General features: G+C 44.8%; 2 pseudogenes across 2 annotated transcripts; one reads left to right on the top strand and one right to left on the bottom strand.

Moving 5' to 3' along the window:
* Positions 1 to 3474: 3474 nt before the first annotated feature.
* Positions 3475 to 6109, bottom strand: LOC309618410 (intelectin-1-like; annotated as a pseudogene). Its single transcript has 4 exons — positions 6067 to 6109; positions 4706 to 5007; positions 4305 to 4389; positions 3475 to 3727 (listed from the first exon to the last, which is right to left on the bottom strand). The product of its transcript is annotated as an intelectin-1-like (transcript).
* LOC309631976 (non-selective voltage-gated ion channel VDAC2 pseudogene) lies at positions 4928 to 16017 on the top strand (annotated as a pseudogene). Its single transcript has one exon. The product of its transcript is annotated as a non-selective voltage-gated ion channel VDAC2 pseudogene (transcript).
* Positions 16018 to 16937: the final 920 nt, after the last annotated feature.

Genomic DNA, 16937 nt, shown 5'->3' with positions numbered 1-16937 from the left:
ATTCTTACTGTTGTGCAACCATCACCAGAAGTCTTTTCATCTTGCAACACTGAAACTCTTTACCTGTTAAACAACAACTCTCCATTCTCATCCTCCCCCCCAGTCCCTGGGAACCACCATTCTACTTTCTGTCTCTATGATTTAAATACCTTTAAGTACCTAAGTGGAATTGTTCAGAATTTGTCTTTTTGTCACTGGGTTACATTACTTAGCATAATGTTCTCAAGGTTCATCCATGTTGCAGCATGTCAGAAGTTCCTTCCTTTTAAAGGCCGAGTAATATTCCATTATATGTATATACCACATTTTTGCTTATTCACTTATCAGTCAGTGGACACTTGGTTGTGTCCATGTTTAAGCTATCGTGAAGAATGCTGCTCTGGACAGGACCAGACCCTGCTATACAAGACCCTGCTTTCAATTCTTTGGAGTATATACCCAAAAGTGGAATTTCTGAATCATATGGTAATTCTATTTTTAATTTTTTTTTTAATGTTTGTGGGTTGGCACTCCTGGGACGGCTCCTCGAGGCCATATATTTTTTATTTATTTATTTTTGGCTGTGTTGGGTCTTCGTTTCTGTGCTAGGGCTTTCTCTAGTTGCGGTAAGTGGGGGCCACTCTTCATTGCGGTGCACGGGCCTCTCACTATCGCGGCCTCTCTTGTTGCGGAGCACAGGCTCCAGACGCGCAGGCTCAGTAATTGTGGCTCACAGGCCCAGCTGCTCCGCGGCATGTGGGATCTTCCCAGACCAGGGCTCCAACACGTGTCCCCTGCATTAGCAGTCAGATTCTCAACCACTGTGCCACCAGGGAAGCCCCCTATTTTTAATTTTTTGAGCAACTGCCATATTGTGTTCCACAGGGGCCATACCATTTAGCATCCTCACCAACAGTACATAAGGGTTCCAATTTTTCCACATCCTTTCCATCACTTGTTATTTTCTGTTTATTTTTTTTTTATAAAGGCCATCCTAAGGGTGTAAAGTGGTATCTCATTATAGTTTTGATTAGCATTTCCCTAGTGATTAGTGGTGTAGGACATCTTTTCATGTGCTTGTTGGCTGGTTCTATATCTTCTTTAGAAAAATGTCTACTTAAGTCCTATGCCCATCTTTGAATTGAGTTTCTTGTTGGTTGTTGTTGCTGTTGAGATTTAGGAGTTTTCTGTGTATCCTGGACCTTAATCCCATATCAGATATATGTTTTGCAAATATTTTTTCCATTCTGCTTTTTTACTCTGCTAACTGTGTCTTATCAGGCACAATTTTTTTCAATTTTTCGTGAAATACAATGGGTCTACTTTTTTTGCCTGTGCCTTTGGTGTCATATCCAAGAAATCATTACCAAATTCAACATTGTGAAGCTTTTGCCCTATAAATTCCTACACATCTCTCAAGACACAGCTTGGAAGTTACTTTTCCTGCAGTCACCACCCCTGACATCCCAGCAGAGTTAGGTGCTCATATGGCCCCTCAGTAACATTTCTGTTATACTTCAGATGCTTCAGATTATAATTCTGTGTTGGGGTGGATGTCTGTCCTGCCAGACACTGAGCAAGGCACATGCCATCTGTGTGCTCCCACACCAGCACAGAGTAGCTGTTCCCCTCACACTTCTTAAGGTGCACGTCGGCACACATGCACACCACCTCACACATGCTTTGGACCATGGCTGGACAGAGCCATGGGGGCCAAGCTATCACAAGGAGGAGGAGGAATGCACAGAGACGTGCCCCACACTCATCACTCCCCCATCAGATCCCAGGTCCTCCCTGACAGGGAAACTACCTCATCCTGACCGGGAGAGGGACAAGCTGAAGACTGAGGAGGAAGAAGAGATAGGATCTCAGAGTCACCTGCCAGCAGCTAAGGGCCCTTGTCTCAAACTGTACATTTGGAGAGGGGTGGGTCCCCAGTGAGCATGCTCACTCTTGACAACTCTGACTCTGGGAAGCCCAAGGGCTTCCTCCTCATCCTGCCTCTGCCCATGAGACATCCCACAGAGACTGGAAAAAACAGGAGTCGAATGGTCTCTGGCCCAGAAGAGACATGGGGGCTGCTGCAGGTGAGAGCTGAGTCCACCTGCCCTGGACGTCAATGCTCATGGTGACCGCTGACCAGAGAGACAGCCCATGGTGGGGAGGTGGGTGGCCTGAGTGAGTCCAAGGGATGCCCAAGATTCTTCCAGTAACCCCCCTACACAGTGAGTATCTGTGCAGACACTGGCCAGGGAGAGGGAGGTCGAGTTTTGCTCTGAAAAGCTAAACCATCGGGTTGAGAATGACAACACCTTGTGTTTCTCAAGCAATCTCAGGTCCAAAAGCCTTCCACAGAATGTTTCTGCACACAAGCCTTATCCAACTCAAGCAACTGAGCAGCTTATCCCAAACGCCAAGCATCCAACAATGGTTCTTTTGAAGCCCCAGCCCTTGCGGTTCAGTCCTCAAATGTACAGTATGTCTGTACCTGGACAGAGGATCCTATAGCCCTGGCCCCAGAGACTCAGCAAGGAGTAAAGGAAGGTCACATTCCCACATACATATACACACTCACACCATGGTCATACCACACTCACACACACACCTGGCCACACACACACACACACACACACACACACACACTGACAAACGAGTCTAAGCAAGTTCCCCTTGAGCCCCACAAGGACTCACATGTTCCATGTGACGGTCACCTGGTGACTCTCACTCCAGCACACAAGGCTCTGACTTGCTCTCTCATTATTAAATTCCTGAACTGGACAAATCCACAGTGAAGTCCTCTGAAAACAAGAGGCAGAAAACAGTATTAAGGAACATACTAGAAATAGCCTGTTTAGGTTGCCCCAGAGATTCTCTGTGCCCAATACTCCAGCCAGACTGGTGGAGCCCAGCACCTCTGTGAACAGTCGCTGGTGCATCTGGCCTCAAACTTAGCCAAGAGGGACCTCTTCCCCACCCTGAGATCAAGAGCCGTTCCTCAGAGACGGCCCCTGGTCTGCCAGAGGCTTGAAAGGAGAAACTCACCTATAGAGGAAGATCACCACCAAACACCTCCAAGGGCGCAGTGGCTGTATTGGCAGATTTACTCACTCTGATCCTGTTCACACTTTTCTTGTTCTCCTTTAAAGTCTCAAATTCCCAAACATAAATAATGACTGCTTTTAATTTTATATCAAAGGCTCAGCCTCCATGAAGGATATTACGCTGCCAACTTCAGATTCACTAAAATAAACTAATGGTTACCCATCACAATAGAAATAAAACTGTCTCACTGTTGTGTTGGTTATTCTGCCCCGTGCACATGAATCCAGCCTGGTCCTAACAAGTTACAGAGGGGCTGACGGTGAGGTTAGAGAAGTAAAGAGTCTGGAGCCAAATTTCCTCATTCTGAACCCTGACTCTCCAATGTATACCCTGGGGGACCTTGGGCAAGCTCTTGAACCCACACAGTGCTTCAGTTTCCTACGCTATAAGATGGATCTGGTAATAGCTCTGATGTCAAGAGTAGATTCAATGAGACAACACACATAACGTTTATAGAAGAGAACCAGGCTGTAGTAAGTGAACATAACTGTTACCTAACATAATTGAATGTATCGCCTGTCCTATTACAAGTTCAGAGGAGCGTTAAAGACTCACTCTGGCCAAGGGGTGAGTCATAAGATGCCATTTTCTGGGAATCACCAAAATCACAGACCACAGGTATTGCCAGGCCATTGTCAGTACAACACTATCCTCCGCGTTTCATGGGGAATGTCTACAAGGTACAAGTAAGTCATTGCGTGAGGACAATAGCTTTCACTCTCTCAGAGATGCTGCCATTCTTAGAGGGCAAAGGCGAAACAATGCTTCCTCAGTCACTAAGATTATTTCAAAACCAGTCAAAGATCTTTCGATTTTCCTGATGACAGTCACTCAAGAGATCTGCGTCTCTGACAGCCCGGGCCACCATGCATGCCCTTCCTTGCTCTTGCTCGCTCTCTCTCTCCCTCTGTCCCCCTCCCCGAAACCCACCCCCCCCACACACCCCCCTGCTGAATCCTCCTCTCCCATAGGTCTCTTCCCTCGCCTGGCTCAGAACTCCTGAGATAAGCAGGACAGGAGCCATCACAGAATCCTCGTTAGGGGAACATGATGATAGGACAACATGCCCAACCTCAGTCACTTCCTTGTCTCTACACTCAGGAAACCAGCCCCAGCCAGCAGCCCTGTGCACCTGGTAGGATGAAACACTGGAAGAAGCCAAACTCAGGAAGAAGCCACTGTTGGTGCGGTACCTCCGCAGGGAGCTGATCCTACAGTGTTGCAGGGGGGGACTTGTTGGGCACATGCCAGATGCCCAGGTCCCGGGCCTGGAATCGTAGTAGCCAGGGTTCAGGAGAGTGACACACACTCAGTCTGACAAGCCCGGCAGGTCCCACCAGCCAAAGACCCACACATGCAGCTCTCAGTTGAGCTGAGAGCTCTGGGCTCCAGGGGGCAGGTGCCCAGCAGCGCTCATACACTCCACCCTCTAGCGCATGATGAGGCCCCCCACACACAAACAGCCTTGGTGGGAGGAAGTCGTGATTCAAGACATGGATTTCTTTCCTTCTTCTTCTCCAGCCCTACCTCCTCATCCCCATCTCCCACCCTCCCTTCCACACGCTCTGCTCCAGCCACACTCAGCTCCCCACCCTTTCCCAGCTGGGTGGTCAGTGCCACCAACCTTGTAGTCTGCCGACAGAGGTGGCTGCCTCTGCAGACCCAAAGGTGTGGTAAATGGTCCAGTTGCCGTCCCCTTCTGGGTAGTCTGCCCTGACGCCCTGCTGACTGGACCAGTGACCACCCGCTGTGCACTTCCTGGACATGTGTCTTCGTGCACACAGGCCACCAGGGTCCAGCCACCATCCCCAGAGGTCATGGCACAGAACGTCTGGTAGACAACACCATTCTCAGTGTGGAGGAAACACAGGCCATCTGCGGAAGGAACCAGCCCAGAGATGCCCTGTCTGAGAGCACAGGGTCCATCTCAGACTCCACAACCAAAATGGTCCTGGGAACTAGAAACATGGCCTAAAGCTCCTCCACTGAATCTTATCACTGAGTGCCCCTACTGGCACTGGAGTCTCCCTGAGTTCAGAAGGCCATGCCCCGTGACTGAGGCAGAGCATAGAATTATCAAAACTTCCAGTGACGTTCCTCAACAATGTAAACATTGAAACCCAGCAATTCCACTCCTAAGTATATACTCAAAGCAACTGAAAACAGAGACTCACATGCTTCTACACCAGTGTTCACTGCAGCATTATTCACAAGAGCCAAAATGAGGTAACAACCCAAGTATCCACGAGCAGATGAATGGATAAACAAAATGTGATGCATACATACAATGGGTAAGAAGGAATGAGGTTCTGACACATGCTACAACATGGATAAGCCTTGAAACTTGATGTAAGTAAGCTAAGTGAAACACAAATTGGCAAATACTGCATTATTCCATTTATATGAGGTACCTAAAATAGAAAAGTCATAGAGACATAGAATTTAACAGGGTACCTAAAATAGAAAAGTCATAGAGACATAGAATTTAACAGGGGCTGGGGGAGAGGAGGAATATGGAGTTATTGTTGGTGAGTACAGAGTTTCTGTCTGAGGTGATGAAAAAGTTTGGGAAATAGTGGTGATTTTGCACACTAGATGCAAAATAGATGCACAACACTGTGCAGACAATCAATACTACTTAACTGTACACATAAAATGATTAAAATGGTAATTTTTATATTATCTCAATTTTATCACAATTTTTAAAAATCTCCCAGTGGACAGAAATCTAACTGTCCAGATGGGCTTGGTGTCAATGCTTCATCACCTATCACAGGCACCACAACACCTCTCTTTGATTTCCTTGTAGCTTCTGGGCAGAGATGGACAGAAAAATGACAGGTCCATTTCTCTTTCCATTGCATAACCAAAGTATTGACCACAGAGAATATGCAGAGTTTTATTCTTACTACTGGTTTGACACAAAACCCAGCCTCTCCTTGCTACTAGTCCCAATCCCATTCCGCCACTGGAGCAGAGCCTCACTGCCTGGGATGTAAGGTCCTGAGGTATCCAGCATCCTCTCCATTCAGCCCACCTGACCCAGCGTCCAGCACAGACTTATTGCATCCCTCCCTCCACATGACCTCATGCCTATGCTGGGTCCTGCCCTGGGCACAGGCCTTTCAAAGAAATCAAACACTCCCCCAAGAATTTACCTCAACAGAAAATTATGTTGAGAAGAATAAATAATAAAAGAAAGACAAGCCCAGGAGAGCAAAACAGAGACTATGAGATGAGACTGGATACTGGAGTGGCCAGTCTGGGGGCAGGGGGTTTGTCTGGGGAAAGGATGCCAGTGGTTACTCAAAGAAGGCCTCCTAGTCCTGGTGACACCTTAGCTTATCCTGAGAGAATAGACCTGACTTTTCATTTGGAAGAAAAGAGAATGCAAAGCAGGAAGTACAGCATGCCCAGAGGCAGGGAAAAAATAATAAAGCATGGTCCACCTGTCAGGAAATGTCAGTAGCTTAATGCGTCTGAAACATGAGGTGTAAGGTAGGAAGTGGTCAGAGCTGGCCAACAGGCCAACAGAGGTGTAGAATGAAGAACCCTGTGTGCTAGTCTAAACTTTGAAGAGTTTGCAGACAATTCAAAAAGTTTGGGAGAACAAAAAATCCCAAGCTTTCAGGTCAGAGGTATTCAATTATAAGAAGCTCAACACTTAGAGCTGAGGACTTGCAATTATACCTAACATATATGAGCCTGTTTCTTCATACCTAAAACGAAGCTAGTAAACAGTGATTTGGTGAAGACCAGGTGAGACAATATTGAGGAACATGCTTTACTTGTTTGAAAAAATGCCTAAATGACAATGAAGAGAAAGACCAATTTTTATGCCATTGCTAGTCCTGCTGTGGAGAGGAAGACTGGGAAGAGAGCAGTCCTGGGAACAAAACAGACCATTCGGGGCTTCCCTGGTGGCGCAGTGGTTGAGAATCTGCCTGCCAATGCAGGGGACACGGGTTCGAGCCCTGGTCTGGGAAGATCCCACATGCCGCGGAGCGGCTGGGCCCGTAAGCCACAACTACTGAGCCTGCGCATCTGGAGCCTGTGCTCCGCAACAAGAGAGGCCGCGATAGTGAGAGGCCCGCGACTGCAATGAAGAGTGGCCCCCGCTTGCCGCAACTGGAGAAAGCCCTCGCACAGAAACGAAGATCCAACACAGCCAAGAATGAATGAATAAATAAATAAATGTTAAAAAAAAAAAAAAACAGACCATTCGACCCCCTCTGGAAATCCCAAGACCAAGCCCACTGGAGTGAGGAGAGGCTGGAAGGGGACACAGTTCTTACCACAGGCCCCTGAGGGCCACACAGAGGCACAGAGCTGGGACTCAGGACATGCCTCACCCAACACCCGAACTGCTTTCTACAGGCCAGATCCCACCAGATGCCAGAAATCAGCACTCAGCCTACAGGCATCTCAAGTCTGCAGCAGGAAGTGGTCTCTGTGCAGCTCAAAGACATCCCCTCTGCCCCAGAGTCTCCAGGACCCTGAGAACAGCCCAGCCCAGTTCTGTTATTGACATTTAGAGGAGAAGGGGAGGAAGTGCTGCTCCAGGAGACAATCGCCTGCACTGCACCCTCTTGTGGCCACCATGAGAAACAGCAGGAAGCCGGGGTGGATCCCTGTAATCTAAGGAAAAACAAGATGAAGGTTACCTTCCTGACCTTCGTTTTCCCCTCAGTCCCAGCTCCCACCCCTGTCCAGTCCTACAAAGACTTGAAGGCTAAGGATCCCTTGTCCTCCACACATCTCTGAGCTGGAATCCGGGCTTCCACACTCAACAGATCTTGTCTGAGTCTCAGCAGCACAGTGCAGAGTCCCCTATTTCCCTCCACACTGGGGCCAGAAGCCAAGAGCTGACAGCCGGCTGGACCCTAAGAGCTTTCTCTCTAGAAGCTCAACAGACTATAAAAGACAAATCTTAAAGATCAACTAGCAGCATAGTGTCCAGATGCAGGGATTTCATGGACCTGTGTTATTTTCAAAAAAAAAAAAAATACACACATGGGGACAAGACTAATAAGAACTGGTGTTACTTTCGGTTTTTTGCTTGTGTCCTTCCTTCTGGCAAAACATACACAAAAAAATTGTTTTCAATTAAACATCAACCATCATCATCATTTCATAGAAAAAAAGATATTTTAAGGAGAAAATTGGAACTGATCGTCTCAGAATACATATAAATCTTCAGTTGAAATAAATGTAGTTTCACACAGCGACACTACTTTGTCTTTTATTTTCTCATTTTCCCACAAACTGGTGAATATTTACTACAGATGAGCAAATGAAGAGACTACATTTCAGGATAAGTCCGTACAAACCACCTCTGATGCTTCAAGCTTCATCTATCATTTCTGTCCCAATGGCATTCTTCTGTTCTCGGATTCTCCCTTCAGCTATAATAGAATTGATCAGTTCATCCACAGTGATTACCACATACCTAATACATCACTTTATTATATCGCTGATAACATTGCAAGCCTTAGGCTAAGATTGAGCCTTTTGTTGTTGTTGTTGTTAAGCTAACATCTTCTGTCTTTGTAGGTTCAAAGTATTGACTTACACAAAATACTCGGATACATTGATAAAGGAAAATGAAACAGTGCCCAAGAAAAACTCCAAAGAAAACTTATGCTTCTTGGGACTTCCCTGGTGGCACAGTGGTTAAGAATCCACCTGCCAATGCAGGGGACACGGGTTCGAGCCCTGGCCCAGGAAGATCCCACATGCCACGGAACAGCTAAGCCTGTGCACCACAACTACTGAGCCTGTGCTCTAGAGCCCATGAGCCACATCTACTGAGCCCGCATGTCACAACTACTGAGCCTGCGTGCCACAACTACTGAGCCCACGTGCCACAACTACTGAAGCCCACGCGCCTAGAGCTCATGCTCTGCAACAAGAGAAGCCACCACAATGAGAAGCCCGCACACCACAACAAAGAGTAGCCCCCGCTCACCGCAACTAGAGAAAGCGTGCGTGCAGCAACGAAGACCCAATGCAGCCAAAAATAAATAAATAAATTTATTTTTAAAAAAAAGAAAACTTATGCTTCTTGTAATACATTATTTTATTGATTCTAAGATATAGCTTTTCATATTTTGACATCTTTAATTTCATTGTGCATCTCATCCTTCGTGGGATATAAATTATGGAATGACCTAAAGTTGACGGCACCTAAGCATCTGGGGAAATGGTAGAAGTAAACTTAGGGACAGCACCCCTTCAAACCACCTACATCCAGTCACAATCAATGACTGTGTCCCATTTATTCTACCTCCTACTTCCTCTTAAATCTGTTTCCCACACCACCGCCCTCAAGTCTTACTGCCTCTGACGCTTGATTAGTTCAGGTCTAGATCAGTTACAAGACTTTCATCTGGGACTAATAGAAAACCCACCTCAAAGTGGCTTAAACAAAAAGTAAATACATCACCTTATGAAATAGGAAATTTAGAGGCAGGGCAGTTTCAGGATTGATTGACTCGGCACCAGCTCACTGTCTTCAAGACCCCAGCACTTTCAGCCTCTCTACCCTGGCTCATCCTCTGGCTGAGAGTAAAATGTCTGTCAGTGCTCCAAGCAGCACCTGTGTAATAGTTTTGTAGGTCTACCATAACAAAACACCGCAGACTTGTGTGGGAGCAGGGCACTTAAACAACAGTGTATTTTCTCAAATTTCTGGAAGGTAGAGGTCCTAGATCAAATGTTAGCAGGTCTAGGTCCTTGAGAGGCCTCTCTCCTTGGCTTGCAGATTGCGGATGGCCACCTTCTCACTGTGTCCTCAAGGTCTTTCCTCTGTGATGCATCCCTCATGACTCTGTGTCCAAATTGTTTCCTCTTGTAAGGATACCAATAAGAGTGGATTGGACCCAAGCTTAATGGCCTCATTTTAACTTCAAAAACTCTTTAAAGACCCAATCCCCAAATGCACTCACGTTCTGAGGTACTCAGGGTTAGAGTTCTGGTATGAATTTGGGGGAAACACATTTCAACACATCATAATCTAAATTTTTTTAATAATTTTTTAATTGAAGTAGAGTTGATTTACAATGTTGTGCCAATCTCTGCTGTACAGCAAAGTAACTCAATTATACACATATAGACAATTCTTTTTTTATATTCTTTTCCATTATGGTTTATCACAAGATATTAAATATTGTTCCCTGTGTTATATAGTAGGACCTTGTTGTTTATCCATCCTGTATATAATAGTTTACATCTGCTCTTCCCAAACTCCCAGTCCTTCCCTCCCCCATACCCTTCCCCCTTGGCAACCACAAGTCTGTCCTCTATGTCTGTGAGTCTGTTTCTGTTTTGTAGATAGGTTCATTTGTGCCATATTTTAGATTCCATATATAAGTGATACCATATGCTATTAGTCTTTCTCTTTCTGACTTACTTCACTTAGTATGATAATCTCTAGATGCATCCATGTTGCTGCAAATGGCAATATTTCATTCTTTTTTATGACTGAGTAGTATTCCATTGTATATATGTACCACATCTTTTTTATCCATTCATCTGTCGATGGACATTTAAGTTTTTTCCATTTTTTGGATATTGTGAATAGTGCTGCTGTGAACATAGGGATGCGTGTATCCTTTTTAATTATAGTTTTGTCTGGGTATACTCCCAGGAGTGGGATTCTTGGATCATATGGTAATTCTATTTTTAGTTTTCTGAGGAACCTCCCCACTGTTTTCCATAGTGGCTGCACCAACTTACATTCCCACCAACAGTGTAGGAGGACTCCCTTTTCTCCACACCCTCTCCAGCATTTGTTATTTGTAGACTTTTCAATGATGGCCATTCTGACTGGTATGAGGTGGTACCTCATTGTAGTTTTGATTTGCATTTTTCTAATAATTCGTGATGTTGAGCATTTTTTCATCTGCTTACTGACCATCTGTATGTCTCCTTTGGAGAAATGTCTGTTAAGGTCTTCTGCCCATTCTTCTATTGGACAACCCATAACAATCTATAAGACTAAGAAATATCAAGAGCAAAAAGAGGGATCACTTCCTCTGACTCCTTTTTAGAAGAAATGAAGCTTTTCCCAGAGGCTCCAGCACACTTTTCCTACTGTCTCATTGGGCAGAGATAGGACACATGCCCACTCCAGAATCAGCCTCTGGCCAGAAGGGTGGAATGACTTTGATTGCCTCCAACTAATCATCTGGACATGGAATGATGTTGGTGACCATAGAACAAGGTCCTCCATTCCTGAACTGGCCTCCTGCCCCCTCGTAATCTTCACTGTGTCCAGTGTTGGCCCACTCCAATCCCTTCCCCACACTGCTGCTGCTAGCAAGGGTCCTTATAAACCACAAAGCACTTCCATAATCCCAATGAAAACAGTTATGTCATCAGCTATACCCCCAGGCTCAAACTGCACACCATGGAGGTTGGATCAGTTATCTACTGTGGTACAACAAGCCACTCCAAACCCAGTGACTTAACACAGCAGCAATCATTTCTTTTGCTCATGAGTCTGCAGTTTAAGAACAGCTCAGTGGAGATGGCTTGTTTCTACTGCACATGGTGTCACTGGGACATTTGAATACCTTCTCTCACCTTCTCTCCTCCCTCAATGATCCTGCCCACCCCCCAGCACCTCGACTTTGCCATCACTCTCCCTACTCTCACTTCTTTTGCGCTTCACGTTCTTTACCTCCTGACCACTTCCTCTCTTTCCCCCCTTCCTCTCTCTGCCCTTACTCGTTCCTGTCCCTCATATGGAATCAGCTGTCGTCAGCCAAGCTCTCTCTCACACTGGACAATCCACCATGGGACCTGTGACAGATTTCTGGTCAGGACTCTGCATCCTCCATGCCTCTTCCAGAATCATTATAAAGAGATAGGCAGAGAGGTCACAAATAACATAGTTTCTAATGTTTTCTTCATCTCTTCCATTTTTTCCTAATCCTTATTTCTGAATTGGCAGCTCCCAACTCAAGTGTTAGCACTTTCATCTTTGCCTCAGGCTTTCACATGTGGAGGATCCAGGCTAAGATAAATAGCACCAGAAATGGTTCTGGAAACAGGCTGTCAGGATGGGCTTTAGAGTCAAATTTCTCATATATCTGAAAGGAAGAGGGACCCATTGCTGCTGGTCAGTGGGATTGCGTGAACACCTGGCACTTGCCCTCTCCACCTTTCTCTTCCCCACTTTGTGCCCGTATGCCCTGTAGATCACTTCCTCTCATCACTGAATTTCCATGTGCACTAGAAGTTAGGAATCAGCAAGAGAAGTTAAGAGGGAAACTGTAGAAACAGCAAGGAATGTTACAGCTTTGGCAGTGAAAAGGAGCTGGGGAAAGTGAGGTAAATGTTAGGAGGTACTGATTGCAGCCAACTGATCTTTCCACTACAGGACAGACTCAACTGGGGAGACAAGGTAGAGTTTGAGTCTGTGTTGTGTGTGGTGACAAGCTGGAAATTGTTGGAAGGTGAAGGAGGGTTGGTAAGAATGTAAAAGAAGGAATAAAAAATTGACTCTGATAGAGTATTGCTTTTTGTGAATTTAGACTCATAACCAATCACCAGTCTTTATCAACATAATTCAAAATGTATTTTAGGCAAAAAAAAAAAAAAAAATTGACAGTATGTGTGTGTGTGGAGAGAGAATAGTGTGGGAAATAGCCAACCCCCTTCCAACCTCACATCCAGCCCAGCTTCTCCAAGTGACTTGTTTATACTTTACTGTTAAAAAAAAAATTTTTTTTATTGGAAAAAATTAAAACACATATAGAAAAGGATATAAAACATAAATATACAGTTTCACAAATTACAGAAAAGCAAGTACCTATGAATCTCCATCCTGTTTAAGAAATTAAAGTTTGCCAGTGCTCCAAAAATACTCCTTCCAGATGACAAACGCCTTCTGAGCCATATCCTTGGAGCTGTTTTGCAATTACTAAAACTCTCACCAAGTGGAAGAAGTTAACTATATGCTGACCACAAGCAGGTAGACCCCAGACCATTTGGAACCAGAAGGTTGATGATGTTGATCCCAATGACCTCACCATCAACCCAATCAGAAAAATGTCCACTAGTAGATGCCGCACACTGTAACCCTCTTCCTCGCCCTGTCTTTAAAAACTTTTCCCTGAAAGCCACTGGGAGTTCGGGGGGCTTTTGAACATTAGCTACCCAAACTCCTTGCTGGGCACCTGCAGTAAACACTGCACTTTCCTTCACCACAACCCTGTGTCAGTAGATTGGCTTTACTGCACACAGGCATGTGGACTCAAGTTTGATTTTGTAACACCCTGACATGCGGAGAGAGAAATAAGGCAAGAGGTATCAAAGATGAGTAGAGAAAGAAGGAATAAAAGAGCAGGAAGGAAAATCAGGAATGAGGTAGTAAGGAACAAAGATTTATTAGGGAGGTGAAAAAAAGAGAAGATACTAGAAAAAAGCAAATACAGTTGACACTTGAGCAAAGTGGGTTTGAACTGTGCTGGTCCACTTACACGTGGGTTTTTTTTCAATAGTAAATAACACAGTATTACACAATTCATGGTTCTTTGAATCTGCAGACCACAAACAGAGGAACCACAGATATGGTGAAACTATGGGTACAGATGACAAACTATAAGTTATATGTGGATTTTAGACTGTGCAAAGTGTCGGTCTTCACAACCCACACGTTGTTCAGGGATCAACTGTACATTAACAGGAGTTGACCAAGTACCATACAAATCAGGTTTAGCCAAGAACAACCACAAGGCTTTTATTTCACCCTCCAGCCAGGACAGCTGCTGCCCAACCCAGAGCAAGTGCAGTGGCCTCAGCTGTGGCTGCAACTCTCCCCTCAGGAAACACCAGGCCACCTCTTCTCACAGTCTTGCCATGGAGTATGTGAACAATGTGTATTCCTCTATCATGGGCTCTATCATGGGCTGACCTTGGCAAATCTGCCAGAGATATTTTCTGTGAAGGATTTGGTTTGGGGTTGTCTGGATGTGAAAACAAAATCATGCACTGACACAAAATTCTCAACATCTGGATCATCTAATACGGACACAGGTCAATTTCCTGGGACCTTGGAGACCAAATACATATACTATTTGATCTAGCACAGAACAATGGAACACTGATAACACTCTGGGAGCAGAATTAAATTACAAATGAGGACCAGATTTTTCAAGGTTTGATTATAAGATTTGGTACTACCTTCTCACACTAGCATGGTAAAGGAAAATGGTAAAATCAAGTCTTCTTACAAGAGGGAGTGTATAAACCTTGGTTGTGATGTTGACTCGGGTTTTGCTGGACCTGCAATCCATGGTTCAGCTGTCTTTGACTGTGGTGGCTAGCTTGCTGGGTACCAGCCCATGACCTGGGAGAGTGCCAAATCAAAGCTGAAAAGGAATAAATTTTCAGTGCCTTACAGGACTGGGGACTTCCAGTTGCATACTATGCCAGTGATTCTGGGGACAGAATTTGGAGGATCGATTTATCAGAAAGGATGTGAAGATCTTGACACTTGGATGAATCTTGCTTGGATATTAGGTACCAGCTGCACTCATTTGGACATTGCAGCTAAATATCAGTTGGATCCCACTGCTTCTGTTTCTGCAAAAGTCAACAATTGTAGTTCACTTGGAATGGGCTACATTCAGCCTCTGTGCCTGGTATGAAGCTGACACTGTCTGTACTGGTAAACAGGAAGAACATTACTGCTGGAAGCCATGAACCTGGGCTTTCTCTGGGGTTGGGGGTGAATCCAGCTGTAGAAACTTCTGGGAAGAGATATCAGAAGGTTTGGCCTGAATACATTTCCCCTTTGACAGTAGGCTTCCCTCCCCCTCTCCTGACCCCCAGTGATCAAAACAAAAGACCATCTAAACAAGAACTGTATTTTAAATGTGTAGGCAATTTCATGTTAGCTGGCTTCTAGTTAAATTGGTAATCTGTCTAGTTACCAATGCTGCAGTCATGCAGTCACCTTACATTATTTAAATCTATTTAACTGTTAAATGTACTAACCACCAATAATGAAACTGACCTTTGTGGAAATTGCTTTAAAAAAAATGGTAAAGATGAAATCCTCTATCCAGCTTTTCTCAACCACAGCACTACTGACATTTCAGACCACATCATTCTCCATTTGGGGGAGGAGTCCTGTGCAATGGAAGGTGTTTCACAGCACCCCTCGCCTCTATCCAGTAGTACTTCTCCCACCCACACATCACCTCCCAGTCATGAAAATGTCTCCAGATATTCCCAAATGTTCCCTGGGGGTAGGGTCACCAGAAAAATATTGCAGGAGACACATTTATACTAAAAACATTATTCACTGTTTATCTGAAATTAAAATGTAAGTGGGTCTCCTGTGTTTTTATTTGCTAAATCTGGCAGCCCTACCTGAGAAGAGATACCACCCACCTCCCACCCTATTTGAGAACCACTGCCCTAATCCACAGGAGCAATAAAGAAAAAGTATGGTGATGGGAGGTGGGGAATGTTATGATCAGATTTGCACTTTGAGCAAAACTGTAAAAAGATTGATCTGCTCACAGGCCAGGACTGCTGTCATCAGCTTCCTGTTTCCATAGATGAAACACTGAGACCTCACTGGAACCTTTGGCTCCCCTTTTGAATAAGCAACAGAAGATGGGAGCCCAGACCTTGCCATTCACATCCATCCTTGGGGAGCATGATGTTGAGAATCACAATATGAATAATAAATTTGGCCTTCATCCTGTTTCTGGCAAAGAGCTCCTAAAACACTTAACACTACCTAAGGGATCAGAGGGGGAAAAAAGGGGGGTGCCTTCAGTAAAATTAATGAAGTTAGAATCAGACTTGTGATGAGAGGGTTGAAACGCAGTCCCACCTACCCTGACCCTCCTGGAGAGGAGTGGCAGGTTTAACCAATTGCCCTGGGCAATGATTTAATCATTCATGCCTGTGTAATGAACCCTCTATAAAAATCCAAAGGATAAAGCAATTATACTCCAATAAAGATGTTTTAAAAAAAAGAATTCAAAGGATAGGGTTTGGAGAGCTTCTGGGTTGGTGAATATGTGGAGACTGGGGGAAAATGCCGTGCTCGGAGTGGGCAAGGAAGCTCTGTGCCCTTCACCCATACTGGCCCCAGGCATCTATTCCATCTGGCTGTTCCTGAGTTATACCCTTTTATAATAAACTGATCATCTAGTAAGTAAAATGTTTATTTGAGTTCTCTGAGCCACTCTAGCAAATTAATTGAACCCAAGGAAGGGTTTATTGGAACCTCCAATCTATAGCCAGTCAGTCAGAAGCACAGGTGACAATCTGGACTTGCAACTGGCATCTGGAGTGGGGGATTCCACGGGCAGACTTGTAGGACTGAGCCCTTCACATGCGGATCTGATATTGTCTCCTGATAGACTGGGTCAAAATTGTGTTGAGTTGTAGGACATCCAGCTAGCCGTCAGTGAATTTCTTGGTGCTGTGAGAACCCTCCCCAACACACACATTGGAATTGCTCTAGAATCATTTTAAGGATACTATCCCGACTGTCAAAGCAGGAGGAATAAAAGAAATGGACAGTTGTGACCTCGAATTCTTTTTTCCTATGGATCTAAATAATAGTCATCTTGTCTTCCTTAAGACGTTGATGTTGAGGGCTTTATTTCATTAACCAATAACAACAGTATGATAGGAAATTTAACAAGAAAGATTTCCCCCTGCTCTTCAATCTCACTCAGGGTTTCCCTAGAAAGAGGGGCAAACTTGTGTTCTGGGATACCAGAGACTTGAAGTTCCAAACTCAGATCGTCTAAAGTAGAAATCATTAGAATAAGAGGCATTATTTTAAAACATCCCTCCAGGTCTCAGTCAATTTGTAAAAA

Source organism: Balaenoptera borealis (assembly GCF_965194805.1).
Source record: "Balaenoptera borealis genome assembly, chromosome: 1".
Lineage (NCBI taxonomy): Eukaryota > Metazoa > Chordata > Mammalia > Artiodactyla > Balaenopteridae > Balaenoptera > Balaenoptera borealis.
This window is presented reverse-complemented; position numbering and strand designations above follow the sequence as displayed.